This window comes from Carcharodon carcharias (assembly GCF_017639515.1).
Source record: "Carcharodon carcharias isolate sCarCar2 chromosome X unlocalized genomic scaffold, sCarCar2.pri SUPER_X_unloc_1, whole genome shotgun sequence".
NCBI lineage: Eukaryota > Metazoa > Chordata > Chondrichthyes > Lamniformes > Lamnidae > Carcharodon > Carcharodon carcharias.
Genome location: NW_024470864.1, coordinates 285,126 through 304,132, shown reverse-complemented (window position 1 = coordinate 304,132; position 19,007 = coordinate 285,126). Strand labels below are relative to the sequence as shown.

The following is a 19,007-nucleotide window of genomic DNA, read 5'->3' as shown; positions in this document are numbered from 1 at the left end:
ATCTCTGTAATCTCCTCCAGCTCCTACAACCCTCCCTATCTCTGTAACCCCCTCCAGCCCCTACAACCCTCCCTATCTCTGTAACCTCCTCCTGCCCACTACACCCCTCCCTATCACTGTAACCTCCTCCAGCCCCTATACCCCTCCCTATCTCTGTAACCTCCTCCAGGCCACTACACCCCTCCCTATCTCTGTAACCTCCTCCAGCCCCTACAACCCTCCCTATCACTTTAACCTCCTCCAGCCCACTACACCCCACCCTATCTCTGTAAACTCCTCCAGCCCGTACAACCCTCACTATCTCTGTAACCTCCTCCAGTCCCTACAACCCTCCCTATCTCTGTAACCTCCTCCAGCCCCTACAACCCTCCCTATCTCTGTAACCTCCTCCAGCCCCCTACAACCCTCCCTATCTCTGTAACCTCCTCCAGCACCTACAAACCTCCCTATCACTGTAACCAACTCCAGCCCCGACAGCCCTATCTCTGTAACCTCCTCTAGCCCCCACAACCCTCCCAATCACTGTAACCTCCTCCAGCCCCCAACAAACCTCCCTAAATCTGTAACCTCCTCCAGCCCCGACAACCCTTCCTATCTCTGTAACTTCCTCCAGCCTTACAACCCTCCCTATCTCTGTAACCTCCTCCAGCACCTACAACCCTCCCTATCTCTGTAACCTCCTCCAGCCCCCTACAACCCTCCCTATCCCTGTAACCTCCTCCAGCACCTACAACCCTCCCTATCACTGTAACCAACTCCAGCCCCAACAGCCCTATCTCTGTAACCTCCTCCAGCACCCTTCAACCCTCCCTATCTCTGTAAACTCCTCCAGCCCTTCCACCCCTTCCGATCTCTGTAAACCCCTCCTGCCCCCAACAACCTTCTATCTCTGTAACACCCTCCAACCCCAGCAACCCTCCATATCTCTGCAAACACCTCCAGCCCCTACAACCCTCCCTATCTCTGTAAACTGCTCCAGCCCCCTACAACCCTCCCTATCTCTGTAACCTCCTCCAGCCCCTACACCCGTCCCTATCTCTGTAACCTCCTCCAGCCCCTACAACCCTCCCTATCTATGTAACCTCCTCCAGGCCCTGCAACCCTCCCTATTTCTGTACCTTCCTCCAACTAAAACCTCCATATCTCTGTAAACTCTTCCAGCCACCTACAAACCTCCCTATCTCTGTAGCCTCCTGCAGCCCCTACAACCCTCCCTATCTCTGTAAACTCCTCCAGCCACCTACAAAACTCCCTATCTCTGTAACCTCCTCCAGCCCATACACCCCACCCTATCCCTGTAACCTCTACCAGCCCCTACAGCGCGCCCTATCTCTGTAAACTCCTCCAGCTCCTACAACCCTCCCTATCTCTGTAACCTCCTCCAGCCCCTACAACCCTCCCTATCTCTGTAACCTCCTCCAGCCCCTACAACCCTCACTATCTCAGTAACCTCCTCCAGCCCCTACAACCCTCCCTATCTCTGTAACCTCCTCCAGCCTCTACAACCCTCCCTATCTCTGTAACCTCCTCCAGCCCCTACAACCCTCACTATCTCAGTAACCTCCTCCAGCCCCTACACCCCTCCCTATCTCTGTAACCTCCTCCAGCCTCTACACCCCTCCCTATCTCTGTAACCTCCTCCAACCCCTACAACCCTCCCTATCTCTGTAACCTCCTCCAGCCCCTACAACCCTCCCTATCTCTGTAACCTCCTCCAGCCTCTACAACCCTCCCTATCTCTGTAACCTCCTCCAGCCCACTACACCCCTCCCTATCTCTGTAACGGCCGCCGGTTCCTACAACCCTCACTATCTCTGTCACCCCAAACAGCCCCGACAACCCTTCCTATCTCAGTAACCTCCTCCAGCCCCTACAACCCTCCCTATCTCTGTAACCTCCTTCAGCCTTTACAACCCTCCCTATCTCTGTAACCTCCTCCAGCACCTACAACCCTGCCTATCTCTGTAACCAACTCCAGACCCGACAGCCCTATCTCTGTAACCTCCTCTAGCCCCCTCAACCCTCCCAATCACTGTAACCTCCTCCAGCCCCTACAACCCTCCCAATCACTGTAACCTCCTCCAGCCCCCAACAAACCTCACTAACTCTGTAACCTCCTCGAGCCCCGACAACCCTCCCTATCTCTGTAACCTCCTCCAGCACCCTTCAACCCTCCCTATCTCTGTAAACTCCTAAAGCCCTTCCAACCCTTCCGATCTCTGTAAACCCCTCCTGCCCCCAAAAATCTTCTATCTCTGTAACACCCTCCAGCCCCAGCAACCCTCCATATCTCTGTAAACACCTCCAGCCCCTACAATCCTCCCTATCTCTGTAAACTGCTCCAGCCCCCTACAACCCTCCCTATCTCTGTAACCTCCTCCAGCACCTACAACCCTCCCTATCACTGTAAACAACTCCAGCCCTGACAGCCCTATCTCTGTAACCTCCTCCAGCACCCTTCAACCCTCCCTATCTCTGTAACCTCCTCCAGCCCTTCCAACCCTTCCGATTTCTGTAAACACCTCCAGCCCCTACAACCCTCCCTATCTCTGTAAACTGCTCCAGCCCCCTACAACCCTCCCTATCTCTGTAACCTCCTCCAGCCCTTACACCCCTCCCTATCTCTGTAACCTCCTCCAGCCCCTACACCCCTCCCTATCTCTGTAATCTCCTCGAACCCCTACAACCCTCCCTATGTCTGCAAACTCCTCCAGCCCCTACAACCCTCCCTATCTCAGTAACCTCCTCCAGCCCCTACAACCCTCCCTATCACTGTAACCTCCTCCAGCCCACTACACCCCTCCCTATCTCTGTAACCTCCTCCAGCACCTACAACTCTGCCTATCTCTGTAACCTCCTCCAGCCCCCTACAACCATCCCTATCTCTGTAACCTCCTCCAGCACCTACAACCCTCCCTATCACTGTAACCAACTCCAGCCCCGACAGCCCTATCTCTGTAACCTCCTCTAGCCCCCACAACCCTCCCAATCACTGTAATCTCCTCCAGCCCCCAACAAACCTCCCTAACTCTGTAACCTCCTCCGGCCCCGACAACCCTCCCTAACTATGAAACCTCCTCCAGCCTTACAACCCTCCCTATCTCTGTAACCTCCTCCAGCACCTACAACCCTCCCTATCTCTGTAACCTCCTCCAGCCCCCTACAACCCTCCCTATCACTGTAACCAACTCCAGCCCCAACAGCCCTATCTCTGTAACCTCCTCTAGCCACCTCAACCCTCCCAATCACTGTAACCTCCTCCAGCCCCTGCAACCCTCCCTATCTTTGTAACCTCCTCCAGCCCCTACACCCCTCCCTATCTCTGTAACCTCCTCCAGCGCCGACAACCCTCCAAATCTCTGTAACCTCCTCCAGCTCCTACAACCCTCCCTATCTCTGTAACCTCCTCCAGCTCCTACAACCCTCCCTATTTCTGTAACCTCCTCCAGCCCCCTACAACCCTCCCTATCTCTGTAACCTCCTCCAGCCCCCTACAACCCTCCCTATCTCTGTAACCTCCTCCAGCCCCTACACCCCTCCCTCTCTCTGTAACCTCCTCCAGCCCCCTACAACCCTCCCTATCTCTGTAACCTCCTCCAGCACCTACAACCCTGCCGTTCTCTGTAACCAACTCCAGACCTGACAGCCCTATCTCTGTAACCTCCTCTAGCCCCCTCAACCCTCCCAATCACTGTAACCTCCTCCAGCCCCTGCAACCCTCCCTATCTCTGTAACATCCTCCAGCCCCTACAACCCTCCAAATCTCTGTAAAATCCTCAAGCCCCTACAACCCTCCCTATTTCTGTAACCTCCTCCAGCCCCCAAAAACCCTCCCTATCTCTGCAACACCCTCCAGCCCCCTACAACCCTCCCTATCTCTGTAACCTCCTCCAGCCCCTATGACCGTCCCTCTCTCTGTATCGTCCTCCAGCCCCTGCAACCCTCCCTATCTCTGTAACCTCCTCCAGCACCCTACAACCCTATCTCTGTAATCTCCTCCAGCCCCTACAACCCTCCCTATCTCTGTAATCTCCTCCAGCACATACACCCCTCCCTATCTCTGTAATCTCCTCCAGCCCCTACACCCTCCCTATTTCTGTAACGGCTTCCGGTCCCTACAACCCTCCCTATCTCTGTAACCTCCTCCAGCCCCCACACCCCTCCCTATCTCTGTAACCTCCTCCAGCCCCTACAACCCTCCCTATCTATGTAACCTCCTCCAGGCCCTGCAACCCTCCCTATTTCTGTACCTTCCTCCAACTAAAACCTCCATATCTCTGTAAACTCTTCCAGCCACCTACAAACCTCCCTATCTCTGTAGCCTCCTGCAGCCCCTACAACCCTCCCTATCTCTGTAAACTCCTCCAGCCACCTACAAAACTCCCTATCTCTGTAACCTCCTCCAGCCCATACACCCCACCCTATCCCTGTAACCTCTACCAGCCCCTACAGCGCGCCCTATCTCTGTAAACTCCTCCAGCTCCTACAACCCTCCCTATCTCTGTAACCTCCTCCAGCCCCTACAACCCTCCCTATCTCTGTAACCTCCTCCAGCCCCTACAACCCTCACTAACTCAGTAACCTCCTCCAGCCCCTACAACCCTCCCTATCTCTGTAACCTCCTCCAGTCTCTACAACCCTCCCTATCTCTGTAACCTCCTCCAAACCTCTCTATCACTGTAACCTCCTCCAGCCTCTACAACCCTCCCTATCTCTGTAACCTCCTCCAGCCCACTACACCCCTCCCTACCACTGTAACCTCCTCCAGCCCACTACACCCCTCCCTATCTCTGTAACGGCCGCCGGTTCCTACAACCCTCCCTATCTCTGTCACCCCAAACAGCCCCGACAACCCTTCCTATCTCAGTAACCTCCTCCAGCCCCTACAACCCTCCCTATCTCTGTAACCTCCTTCAGCCTTTACAACCCTCCCTATCTCTGTAACCTCCTCCAGCACCTACAACCCTGCCTATCTCTGTAACCAACTCCAGACCCGACAGCCCTATCTCTGTAACCTCCTCTAGCCCCCTCAACCCTCCCAATCACTGTAACCTCCTCCAGCCCCTACAACCCTCCCAATCACTGTAACCTCCTCCAGCCCCCAACAAACCTCACTAACTCTGTAACCTCCTCGAGCCCCGACAACCCTCCCTATCTCTGTAACCTCCTCCAGCCCTTCCAACCCTTCCGATCTCTGTAAACCCCTCCTGCCCCAAAAATCTTCTATCTCTGTAACACCCTCCAGCCCCAGCAACCCTCCATATCTCTGTAAACACCTCCAGCCCCTACAATCCTCCCTATCTCTGTAAACTGCTCCAGCCCCCTACAACCCTCCCTATCTCTGTAACCTCCTCCAGCACCTACAACCCTCCCTATCACTGTAACCAACTCCAGCCCTGACAGCCCTATCTCTGTAACCTCCTCCAGCACCCTTCAACCCTCCCTATCTCTGTAACCTCCTCCAGCCCTTCCGATTTCTGTAAACACCTCCAGCCCCTACAACCCTCCCTATCTCTGTAAACTGCTCCAGCCCCCTACAACCCTCCCTATCTCTGTAACCTCCTCCAGCCCTTACACCCCTCCCTATCTCTGTAACCTCCTCCAGCCCCTACACCCCTCCCTATCTCTGTAATCTCCTCGAACCCCTACAACCCTCCCTATGTCTGCAAACTCCTCCAGCCCCTACAACTCTCCCTATCTCAGTAACCTCCTCCAGCCCCTACAACCCTCCCTATCACTGTAACCTCCTCCAGCCCACTACACCCCTCCCGATCTCTGGAACCTCCTCCAGCACCTACAACTCTGCCTATCTCTGTAACCTCCTCCAGCCCCCTACAACCATCCCTATCTCTGTAACCTCCTCCAGCACCTACAACCCTCCCTATCACTGTAACCAACTCCAGCCCCGACAGCCCTATCTCTGTAACCTCCTCTAGCCCCCACAACCCTCCCAATCACTGTAACCTCCTCCAGCCCCCAACAAACCTCCCTAACTCTGTAACCTCCTCCAGCCCCGACAACCCTCCCTAACTCTGTAACCTCCTCCAGCCTTACAACCCTCCCTATCTCTGTAACCTCCTCCAGCACCTACAACCCTCCCTATCTCTGTAACCTCCTCCAGCCCCCTACAACCCTCCCTATCACTGTAACCAACTCCAGCCCCAACAGCCCTATCTCTGTAACCTCCTCTAGCCACCTCAACCCTCCCAATCACTGTAACCTCCTCCAGCCCCTGCAACCCTCCCTATCTTTGTAACCTCCTCCAGCCCCTACACCCCTCCCTATCTCTGTAACCTCCTCCAGCCCCGACAACCCTCCAAATCTCTGTAACCTCCTCCAGCTCCTACAACCCTCCCTATCTCTGTAACCTCCTCCAGCTCCTTCAACCCTCCCTATCTCTGTAACCTCCTCCAGCCCTTCCGATTTCTGTAAACACCTCCAGCCCCTACAACCCTCCCTATCTCTGTAAACTGCTCCAGCCCCCTACAACCCTCCCTATCTCTGTAACCTCCTCCAGCCCTTACACCCCTCCCTATCTCTGTAACCTCCTCCAGCCCCTACACCCCTCCCTATCTCTGTAATCTCCTCGAACCCCTACAACCCTCCCTATGTCTGCAAACTCCTCCAGCCCCTACAACTCTCCCTATCTCTGTAACCTCCTCCAGCCCCTACAACCCTCCCTATCTCTGTAACCTCCTCCAGCCCCCTACAACCCTCCCTATCTCTGTAACCTCCTCCAGCACCTACAACTCTGCCTATCTCTGTAACCTCCTCCAGCCCCCTACAACCCTCCCTATCTCTGTAACCTCCTCCAGCACCTACAACCCTCCCTATCACTGTAACCAACTCCAGCCCCGACAGCCCTATCTCTGTAACCTCCTCTAGCCCCCACAAACCTCCCAATCACTGTAACCTCCTCCAGCCCCCAACAAACCTCCCTAACTCTGTAACCTCCTCCGGCCCCGACAACCCTCCCTAACTATGAAACCTCCTCCAGCCTTACAACCCTCCCTATCTCTGTAACCTCCTCCAGCACCTACAACCCTCCCTATCTCTGTAACCTCCTCCAGCCCCCTACAACCCTCCCTATCACTGTAACCAACTCCAGCCCCAACAGCCCTATCTCTGTAACCTCCTCTAGCCACCTCAACCCTCCCAATCACTGTAACCTCCTCCAGCCCCTGCAACCCTCCCTATCTTTGTAACCTCCTCCAGCCCCTACACCCCTCCCTATCTCTGTAACCTCCTCCAGCCCCGACAACCCTCCAAATCTCTGTAACCTCCTCCAGCTCCTACAACCCTCCCTATCTCTGTAACCTCCTCCAGCTCCTACAACCCTCCCTATTTCTGTAACCTCCTCCAGCCCCCTACAACCCTCCCTATCTCTGTAACCTCCTCCAGCCCCCTACAACCCTCCCTATCTCTGTAACCTCCTCCAGCCCCTACACCCCTCCCTCTCTCTGTAACCTCCTCCAGCCCCCTACAACCCTCCCTATCTCTGTAACCTCCTCCAGCACCTACAACCCTGCCGTTCTCTGTAACCAACTCCAGACCTGACAGCCCTATCTCTGTAACCTCCTCTAGCCCCCTCAACCCTCCCAATCACTGTAACCTCCTCCAGCCCCTGCAACCCTCCCTATCTCTGTAACATCCTCCAGCCCCTACAACCCTCCAAATCTCTGTAAAATCCTCAAGCCCCTACAACCCTCCCTATTTCTGTAACCTCCTCCAGCCCCCAAAAACCCTCCCTATCTCTGCAACACCCTCCAGCCCCCTACAACCCTCCCTATCTCTGTAACCTCCTCCAGCCCCTATGACCGTCCCTCTCTCTGTATCGTCCTCCAGCCCCTGCAAACCCTCCCTATCTCTGTAACCTCCTCCAGCACCCTACAACCCTATCTCTGTAATCTCCCTCCAGCCCCTACAACCCTCCCTATCTCTGTAATCTCCTCCAGCACATACACCCCTCCCTATCTCTGTAATCTCCTCCAGCCCCTACACCCCTCCCTATTTCTGTAACGGCTTCCGGTCCCTACAACCCTCCCTATCTCTGTAACCTCCTCCAGCCCCTACACCCCTCCCTATCTCTGTAACCTCCTCCAGCCCCTACAACCCTCCCTATCTATGTAACCTCCTCCAGGCCCTGCAACCCTCCCTATTACTGTACCTTCCTCCAACTAAAACCTCCATATCTCTGTAAACTCTTCCAGCCACCTACAACCCTCCCTATCTCTGTAACCTCCTCCAGCTCCTTCAACCCTCCCTATCTCTGTAACCTCCTCCAGCCCTTCCGATTTCTGTAAACACCTCCAGCCCCTACAACCCTCCCTATCTCTGTAAACTGCTCCAGCCCCCTACAACCCTCCCTATCTCTGTAACCTCCTCCAGCCCTTACACCCCTCCCTATCTCTGTAACCTCCTCCAGCCCCTACACCCCTCCCTATCTCTGTAATCTCCTCGAACCCCTACAACCCTCCCTATGTCTGCAAACTCCTCCAGCCCCTACAACTCTCCCTATCTCAGTAACCTCCTCCAGCCCCTACAACCCTCCCTATCTCTGTAACCTCCTCCAGCCCACTACACCCCTCCCTATCTCTGTAACCTCCTCCAGCACCTACAACTCTGCCTATCTCTGTAACCTCCTCCAGCCCCCTACAACCATCCCTATCTCTGTAACCTCCTCCAGCACCTACAACCCTCCCTATCACTGTAACCAACTCCAGCCCCGACAGCCCTATCTCTGTAACCTCCTCTAGCCCCCACAACCCTCCCAATCACTGTAACCTCCTCCAGCCCCCAACAAACCTCCCTAACTCTGTAAACTCCTCCGGCCCCGACAACCCTCCCTAACTATGAAACCTCCTCCAGCCTTACAACCCTCCCTATCTCTGTAACCTCCTCCAGCACCTACAACCCTCCCTATCTCTGTAACCTCCTCCAGCCCCCTACAACCCTCCCTATCACTGTAACCAACTCCAGCCCCAACAGCCCTATCTCTGTAACCTCCTCTAGCCACCTCAACCCTCCCAATCACTGTAACCTCCTCCAGCCCCTGCAACCCTCCCTATCTTTGTAACCTCCTCCAGCCCCTACACCCCTCCCTATCTCTGTAACCTCCTCCAGCCCCGACAACCCTCCAAATCTCTGTAACCTCCTCCAGCTCCTACAACCCTCCCTATCTCTGTAACCTCCTCCAGCTCCTACAACCCTCCCTATTTCTGTAACCTCCTCCAGCCCCCTACAACCCTCCCTATCTCTGTAACCTCCTCCAGCCCCCTACAACCCTCCCTATCTCTGTAACCTCCTCCAGCCCCTACACCCCTCCCTCTCTCTGTAACCTCCTCCAGCCCCCTACAACCCTCCCTATCTCTGTAACCTCCTCCAGCACCTACAACCCTGCCGTTCTCTGTAACCAACTCCAGACCTGACAGCCCTATCTCTGTAACCTCCTCTAGCCCCCTCAACCCTCCCAATCACTGTAACCTCCTCCAGCCCCTGCAACCCTCCCTATCTCTGTAACATCCTCCAGCCCCTACAACCCTCCAAATCTCTGTAAAATCCTCAAGCCCCTACAACCCTCCCTATTTCTGTAACCTCCTCCAGCCCCCAAAAACCCTCCCTATCTCTGCAACACCCTCCAGCCCCCTACAACCCTCCCTATCTCTGTAACCTCCTCCAGCCCCTATGACCGTCCCTCTCTCTGTATCGTCCTCCAGCCCCTGCAACCCTCCCTATCTCTGTAATCTCCTCCAGGACCCTACAACCCTATCTCTGTAATCTCCTCCAGCCCCTACAACCCTCCCTATCTCTGTAATCTCCTCCAGCACATACACCCCTCCCTATCTCTGTAATCTCCTCCAGCCCCTACACCCCTCCCTATTTCTGTAACGGCTTCCGGTCCCTACAACCCTCCCTATCTCTGTAACCTCCTCCAGCCCCTACACCCCTCCCTATCTCTGTAACCTCCTCCAGCCCCTACAACCCTCCCTATCTATGTAACCTCCTCCAGGCCCTGCAACCCTCCCTATTTCTGTACCTTCCTCCAACTAAAACCTCCATATCTCTGTAAACTCTTCCAGCCACCTACAAACCTCCCTATCTCTGTAGCCTCCTGCAGCCCCTACAACCCTCCCTATCTCTGTAAACTCCTCCAGCCACCTACAAAACTTCCTATCTCTGTAACATCCTCCAGCCCCTACAACCCTCCCGATCTTTGTAACATCCTCCATCCCCTACATCCCGCCCCATCTGTGTAAACTCCTCCAGCTCCTACAACTCTCCTACCTCTGTAACCTCCTCCAGCCCCTACAACCCTCCCTATCTCTGTAACCTCCTCCAGCCCCTACACCCCTCTCTATCTCAGTAACCTCCTCCAGCCCCTACAACCCTCCCTATCTCTGTAACCTCCTCCAGTCTCTACAACCCTCCCTATCTCTGTAACCTCCTCCAAACCTCTCTATCACTGTAACCTCCTCCAGCCTCTACAACCCTCCCTATCTCTGTAACCTCCTCCAGCCCACTACACCCCTCCCTACCACTGTAACCTCCTCCAGCCCACTACACCCCTCCCTATCTCTGTAACGGCCGCCGGTTCCTACAACCCTCCCTATCTCTGTCACCCCAAACAGCCCCGACAACCCTTCCTATCTCAGTAACCTCCTCCAGCCCCTACACCCTTCCCTATCTCTGTAACCTCCTCCAGCACCTACAACCCTCCCTACCTCTGTAACCTCCTCCAGCACCTACAACCCTGCCTATCTCTGTAACCAACTCCAGCCCCGACAGCCCTATCTCTGTAACCTCCTCTAGCCCCTACAAACCTCCCAATCACTGTAACCTCCTCCAGCCCCTACAACCCTCCCAATCACTGTAACCTCCTCCAGCCCCCAACAAACCTCCCTATCTCTGTAACCTCCTCCAGCCCCCTACAACCCTCCCTATCTCTGTAACCTCCTCCAGCCCTTCCAACCCTCCCTATCTCTGTAAACTCCTCCTGCCCCCAACAACCTTCTATCTCTGTAACACCCTCCAGCCCCAGCAACCCTCCATATCTCTGTAAACACCTCCAGCCCCTACAACCCTCCCTATCTCTGTAAACTGCTCCAGCCCCCTACAACCCTCCCTATCTCTGTAACCTCCTCCAGCACCTACAACCCTCCCTATCACTGTAACCAACTCCAGCCCTGACAGCCCTATCTCTGTAACCTCCTCCAGCACCCTTCAACCCTCCCTATCTCTGTAACCTCCTCCAGCCCTTACACCCCTCCCTATCTCTGTAACCTCCTCCAGCCCCTACACCCCTCCCTATCTCTGTAATCTCCTCGAACCCCTACAACCCTCCCTATGTCTGCAAACTCCTCCAGCCCCTACAACTCTCCCTATCTCAGTAACCTCCTCCAGCCCCTACAACCCTCCCTATCACTGTAACCTCCTCCAGCCCACTACAACCCCTCCCGATCTCTGGAACCTCCTCCAGCACCTACAACTCTGCCTATCTCTGTTACCTCCTCCAGCCCCCTACAACCATCCCTATCTCTGTAACCTCCTCCAGCACCTACAACCCTCCCTATCACTGTAACCAACTCCAGCCCCGACAGCCCTATCTCTGTAACCTCCTCTAGCCCCCACAACCCTCCCAATCACTGTAACCTCCTCCAGCCCCAACAAACCTCCCTAACTCTGTAACCTCCTCCGGCCCCGACAACCCTCCCTAACTATGAAACCTCCTCCAGCCTTACAACCCTCCCTATCTCTGTAACCTCCTCCAGCACCTACAACCCTCCCTATCTCTGTAACCTCCTCCAGCCCCCTACAACCCTCCCTATCACTGTAACCAACTCCAGCCCCAACAGCCCTATCTCTGTAACCTCCTCTAGCCACCTCAACCCTCCCAATCACTGTAACCTCCTCCAGCCCCTGCAACCCTCCTATCTTTGTAACCTCCTCCAGCCCCTACACCCCTCCCTATCTCTGTAACCTCCTCCAGCCCCGACAACCCTCCAAATCTCTGTAACCTCCTCCAGCTCCTACAACCCTCCCTATCTCTGTAACCTCCTCCAGCTCCTTCAACCCTCCCTATCTCTGTAACCTCCTCCAGCCCTTCCGATTTCTGTAAACACCTCCAGCCCCTACAACCCACCCTATCTCTGTAAACTGCTCCAGCCCCCTACAACCCTCCCTATCTCTGTAACCTCCTCCAGCCCTTACACCCCTCCCTATCTCTGTAACCTCCTCCAGCCCCTACACCCCTCCCTATCTCTGTAATCTCCTCGAACCCCTACAACCCTCCCTATGTCTGCAAACTCCTCCAGCCCCTACAACTCTCCCTATCTCAGTAACCTCCTCCAGCCCCTACAACCCTCCCTATCTCTGTAACCTCCTCCAGCCCACTACACCCCTCCCTATCTCTGTAACCTCCTCCAGCACCTACAACTCTGCCTATCTCTGTAACCTCCTCCAGCCCCCTACAACCATCCCTATCTCTGTAACCTCCTCCAGCACCTACAACCCTCCCTATCACTGTAACCAACTCCAGCCCCGACAGCCCTATCTCTGTAACCTCCTCTAGCCCCCACAACCCTCCCAATCACTGTAACCTCCTCCAGCCCCCAACAAACCTCCCTAACTCTGTAACCTCCTCCGGCCCCGACAACCCTCCCTAACTATGAAACCTCCTCCAGCCTTACAACCCTCCCTATCTCTGTAACCTCCTCCAGCACCTACAACCCTCCCTATCTCTGTAACCTCCTCCAGCCCCCTACAACCCTCCCTATCACTGTAACCAACTCCAGCCCCAACAGCCCTATCTCTGTAACCTCCTCTAGCCACCTCAACCCTCCCAATCACTGTAACCTCCTCCAGCCCCTGCAACCCTCCCTATCTTTGTAACCTCCTCCAGCCCCTACACCCCTCCCTATCTCTGTAACCTCCTCCAGCCCCGACAACCCTCCAAATCTCTGTAACCTCCTCCAGCTCCTACAACCCTCCCTATCTCTGTAACCTCCTCCAGCTCCTACAACCCTCCCTATTTCTGTAACCTCCTCCAGCCCCCTACAACCCTCCCTATCTCTGTAACCTCCTCCAGCCCCCTACAACCCTCACTATCTCTGTAACCTCCTCCAGCCCCTACACCCCTCCCTCTCTCTGTAACCTCCTCCAGCCCCCTACAACCCTCCCTATCTCTGTAACCTCCTCCAGCACCTACAACCCTGCCGTTCTCTGTAACCAACTCCAGACCTGACAGCCCTATCTCTGTAACCTCCTCTAGCCCCCTCAACCCTCCCAATCACTGTAACCTCCTCCAGCCCCTGCAACCCTCCCTATCTCTGTAACATCCTCCAGCCCCTACAACCCTCCAAATCTCTGTGAAATCCTCAAGCCCCTACAACCCTCCCTATTTCTGTAACCTCCTCCAGCCCCCAAAAACCCTCCCTATCTCTGCAACACCCTCCAGCCCCCTACAACCCTCCCTATCTCTGTAACCTCCTCCAGCCCCTATGACCGTCCCTCTCTCTGTATCGTCCTCCAGCCCACTACACCCCTCCCTATCTCTGTAACGGCCGCCGGTTCCTACAACCCTCCCTATCTCTGTCACCCCAAACAGCCCCGACAACCCTTCCTATCTCAGTAACCTCCTCCAGCCCCTACAACCCTCCCTATCTCTGTAATCTCCTCCAGCACATACACCCCTCCCTATCTCTGTAATCTCCTCCAGCCCCTACACCCCTCCCTATTTCTGTAACGGCTTCCGGTCCCTACAACCCTCCCTATCTCTGTAACCTCCTCCAGCCCCTACACCCCTCCCTATCTCTGTAACCTCCTCCAGCCCCTACAACCCTCCCTATCTATGTAACCTCCTCCAGGCCCTGCAACCCTCCCTATTTCTGTACCTTCCTCCAACTAAAACCTCCATATCTCTGTAAACTCTTCCAGCCACCTACAAACCTCCCTATCTCTGTAGCCTCCTGCAGCCCCTACAACCCTCCCTATCTCTGTAAACTCCTCCAGCCACCTACAAAACTCCCTATCTCTGTAACCTCCTCCAGCCCATACACCCCACCCTATCCCTGTAACCTCTACCAGCCCCTACAGCGCGCCCTATCTCTGTAAACTCCTCCAGCTCCTACAACCCTCCCTATCTCTGTAACCTCCTCCAGCCCCTACAACCCTCCCTATCTCTGTAACCTCCTCCAGCCCCTACAACCCTCACTATCTCAGTAACCTCCTCCAGCCCCTACAACCCTCCCTATCTCTGTAACCTCCTCCAGTCTCTACAACCCTCCCTATCTCTGTAACCTCCTCCAAACCTCTCTATCACTGTAACCTCCTCCAGCCTCTACAACCCTCCCTATCTCTGTAACCTCCTCCAGCCCACTACAACCCTCCCTATCTCTGTCACCCCAAACAGCCCCGACAACCGTTCCTATCTCTGTAACCTCCTCCAGCCCCCTACAACCCTCCCTATCACTGTAACCTCCTCCAGCCCACTACACCCCTCCCTATCTCTGTAACGGCCGCCGGTTCCTACAACCCTCCCTATCTCTGTCACCCCAAACAGCCCCGACAACCCTTCCTATCTCAGTAACCTCCTCCAGCCCCTACAACCCTCCCTATCTCTGTAACCTCCTTCAGCCTTTACAACCCTCCCTATCTCTGTAACCTCCTCCAGCACCTACAACCCTGCCTATCTCTGTAACCAACTCCAGACCCGACAGCCCTATCTCTGTAACCTCCTCTAGCCCCCTCAACCCTCCCAATCACTGTAACCTCCTCCAGCCCCTACAACCCTCCCAATCACTGTAACCTCCTCCAGCCCCCAACAAACCTCACTAACTCTGTAACCTCCTCGAGCCCCGACAACCCTCCCTATCTCTGTAACCTCCTCCAGCCCTTCCAACCCTTCCGATCTCTGTAAACCCCTCCTGCCCCCAAAAATCTTCTATCTCTGTAACACCCTCCAGCCCCAGCAACCCTCCATATCTCTGTAAACACCTCCAGCCCCTACAATCCTCCCTATCTCTGTAAACTGCTCCAGCCCCCTACAACCCTCCCTATCTCTGTAACCTCCTCCAGCACCTACAACCCTCCCTATCACTGTAACCAACTCCAGCCCTGACAGCCCTATCTCTGTAACCTCCTCCAGCACCCTTCAACCCTCCCTATCTCTGTAACCTCCTCCAGCCCTTCCGATTTCTGTAAACACCTCCAGCCCCTACAACCCTCCCTATCTCTGTAAACTGCTCCAGCCCCCTACAACCCTCCCTATCTCTGTAACCTCCTCCAGCCCTTACACCCCTCCCTATCTCTGTAACCTCCTCCAGCCCCTACACCCCTCCCTATCTCTGTAATCTCCTCGAACCCCTACAACCCTCCCTATGTCTGCAAACTCCTCCAGCCCCTACAACTCTCCCTATCTCAGTAACCTCCTCCAGCCCCTACAACCCTCCCTATCTCTGTAACCTCCTCCAGCCCACTACACCCCTCCCTATCTCTGTAACCTCCTCCAGCACCTACAACTCTGCCTATCTCTGTAACCTCCTCCAGCCCCCTACAACCATCCCTATCTCTGTAACCTCCTCCAGCACCTACAACCCTCCCTATCACTGTAACCAACTCCAGCCCCGACAGCCCTATCTCTGTAACCTCCTCTAGCCCCCACAACCCTCCCAATCACTGTAACCTCCTCCAGCCCCCAACAAACCTCCCTAACTCTGTAACCTCCTCCGGCCCCGACAACCCTCCCTAACTATGAAACCTCCTCCAGCCTTACAACCCTCCCTATCTCTGTAACCTCCTCCAGCACCTACAACCCTCCCTATCTCTGTAACCTCCTCCAGCCCCCTACAACCCTCCCTATCACTGTAACCAACTCCAGCCCCAACAGCCCTATCTCTGTAACCTCCTCTAGCCACCTCAACCCTCCCAATCACTGTAACCTCCTCCAGCCCCTGCAACCCTCCAAATCTCTGTAACCTCCTCCAGCTCCTACAACCCTCCCTATCTCTGTAACCTCCTCCAGCCCCTACACCCCTCCCTCTCTCTGTAACCTCCTCCAGCCCCCTACAACCCTCCCTATCTCTGTAACCTCCTCCAGCACCTACAACCCTGCCGTTCTCTGTAACCAACTCCAGACCTGACAGCCCTATCTCTGTAACCTCCTCTAGCCCCCTCAACCCTCCCAATCACTGTAACCTCCTCCAGCCCCTGCAACCCTCCCTATCTCTGTAACATCCTCCAGCCCCTACAACCCTCCAAATCTCTGTAAAATCCTCAAGCCCCTACAACCCTCCCTATTTCTGTAACCTCCTCCAGCCCCCAAAAACCCTCCCTATCTCTGCAACACCCTCCAGCCCCTACAACCCTCCCTATCTCTGTAACCTCCTCCAGCCCCTATGACCGTCCCTCTCTCTGTATCGTCCTCCAGCCCCTGCAACCCTCCCTATCTCTGTAACCTCCTCCAGCACCCTACAACCCTATCTCTGTAATCTCCTCCAGCCCCTACAACCCTCCCTATCTCTGTAATCTCCTCCAGCACATACACCCCTCCCTATCTCTGTAATCTCCTCCAGCCCCTACACCCCTCCCTATTTCTGTAACGGCTTCCGGTCCCTACAACCCTCCCTATCTCTGTAACCTCCTCCAGCCCCTACACCCCTCCCTATCTCTGTAACCTCCTCCAGCCCCTACAACCCTCCCTATCTATGTAACCTCCTCCAGGCCCTGCAACCCTCCCTATTACTGTACCTTCCTCCAACTAAAACCTCCATATCTCTGTAAACTCTTCCAGCCACCTACAACCCTCCCTATCTCTGTAACCTCCTCCAGCTCCTTCAACCCTCCCTATCTCTGTAACCTCCTCCAGCCCTTCCGATTTCTGTAAACACCTCCAGCCCCTACAACCCTCCCTATCTCTGTAAACTGCTCCAGCCCCCTACAACCCTCCCTATCTCTGTAACCTCCTCCAGCCCTTACACCCCTCCCTATCTCTGTAACCTCCTCCAGCCCCTACACCCCTCCCTATCTCTGTAATCTCCTCGAACCCCTACAACCCTCCCTATGTCTGCAAACTCCTCCAGCCCCTACAACTCTCCCTATCTCAGTAACCTCCTCCAGCCCCTACAACCCTCCCTATCTCTGTAACCTCCTCCAGCCCACTACACCCCTCCCTATCTCTGTAACCTCCTCCAGCACCTACAACTCTGCCTATCTCTGTAACCTCCTCCAGCCCCCTACAACCATCCCTATCTCTGTAACCTCCTCCAGCACCTACAACCCTCCCTATCACTGTAACCAACTCCAGCCCCGACAGCCCTATCTCTGTAACCTCCTCTAGCCCCCACAACCCTCCCAATCACTGTAACCTCCTCCAGCCCCCAACAAACCTCCCTAACTCTGTAAACTCCTCCGGCCCCGACAACCCTCCCTAACTATGAAACCTCCTCCAGCCTTACAACCCTCCCTATCTCTGTAACCTCCTCCAGCACCTACAACCCTCCCTATCTCTGTAACCTCCTCCAGCCCCCTACAACCCTCCCTATCACTGTAACCAACTCCAGCCCCAACAGCCCTATCTCTGTAACCTCCTCTAGCCACCTCAACCCTCCCAATCACTGTAACCTCCTCCAGCCCCTGCAACCCTCCCTATCTTTGTAACCTCCTCCAGCCCCTACACCCCTCCCTATCTCTGTAACCTCCTCCAGCCCCGACAACCCTCCAAATCTCTGTAACCTCCTCCAGCTCCTACAACCCTCCCTATCTCTGTAACCTCCTCCAGCTCCTACAACCCTCCCTATTTCTGTAACCTCCTCCAGCCCCCTACAACCCTCCCTATCTCTGTAACCTCCTCCAGCCCCCTACAACCCTCCCTATCTCTGTAACCTCCTCCAGCCCCTACACCCCTCCCTCTCTCTGTAACCTCCTCCAGCCCCCTACAACCCTCCCTATCTCTGTAACCTCCTCCAGCACCTACAACCCTGCCGTTCTCTGTAACCAACTCCAGACCTGACAGCCCTATCTCTGTAACCTCCTCTAGCCCCCTCAACCCTCCCAATCACTGTAACCTCCTCCAGCCCCTGCAACCCTCCCTATCTCTGTAACATCCTCCAGCCCCTACAACCCTCCAAATCTCTGTAAAATCCTCAAGCCCCTACAACCCTCCCTATTTCTGTAACCTCCTCCAGCCCCCAAAAACCCTCCCTATCTCTGCAACACCCTCCAGCCCCCTACAACCCTCCCTATCTCTGTAACCTCCTCCAGCCCCTATGACCGTCCCTCTCTCTGTATCGTCCTCCAGCCCCTGCAACCCTCCCTATCTCTGTAACCTCCTCCAGGACCCTACAACCCTATCTCTGTAATCTCCTCCAGCCCCTACAACCCTCCCTATCTCTGTAATCTCCTCCAGCACATACACCCCTCCCTATCTCTGTAATCTCCTCCAGCCCCTACACCCCTCCCTATTTCTGTAACGGCTTCCGGTCCCTACAACCCTCCCTATCTCTGTAACCTCCTCCAGCCCCTACACCCCTCCCTATCTCTGTAACCTCCTCCAGCCCCTACAACCCTCCCTATCTATGTAACCTCCTCCAGGCCCTGCAACCCTCCCTATTTCTGTACCTTCCTCCAACTAAAACCTCCATATCTCTGTAAACTCTTCCAGCCACCTACAAACCTCCCTATCTCTGTAGCCTCCTGCAGCCCCTACAACCCTCCCTATCTCTGTAAACTCCTCCAGCCACCTACAAAACTCCCTATCTCTGTAACCTCCTCCAGCCCATACACCCCACCCTATCCCTGTAACCTCTACCAGCCCCTACAGCGCGCCCTATCTCTGTAAACTCCTCCAGCTCCTACAACCCTCCCTATCTCTGTAACCTCCTCCAGCCCCTACAACCCTCCCTATCTCTGTAACCTCCTCCAGCCCCTACAACCCTCACTATCTCAGTAACCTCCTCCAGCCCCTACAACCCTCCCTATCTCTGTAACCTCCTCCAGTCTCTACAACCCTCCCT

At 55.2% G+C, this 19,007-nt stretch overlaps 1 protein-coding gene across 1 annotated transcript in view; it reads left to right on the top strand.

Moving 5' to 3' along the window:
- The window catches only part of LOC121275065 (coatomer subunit zeta-1-like), a 78,211-nt gene that overhangs the window by 46,508 nt on the left and 12,696 nt on the right, over positions 1–19,007 (top strand). The window lies entirely within an intron of this gene.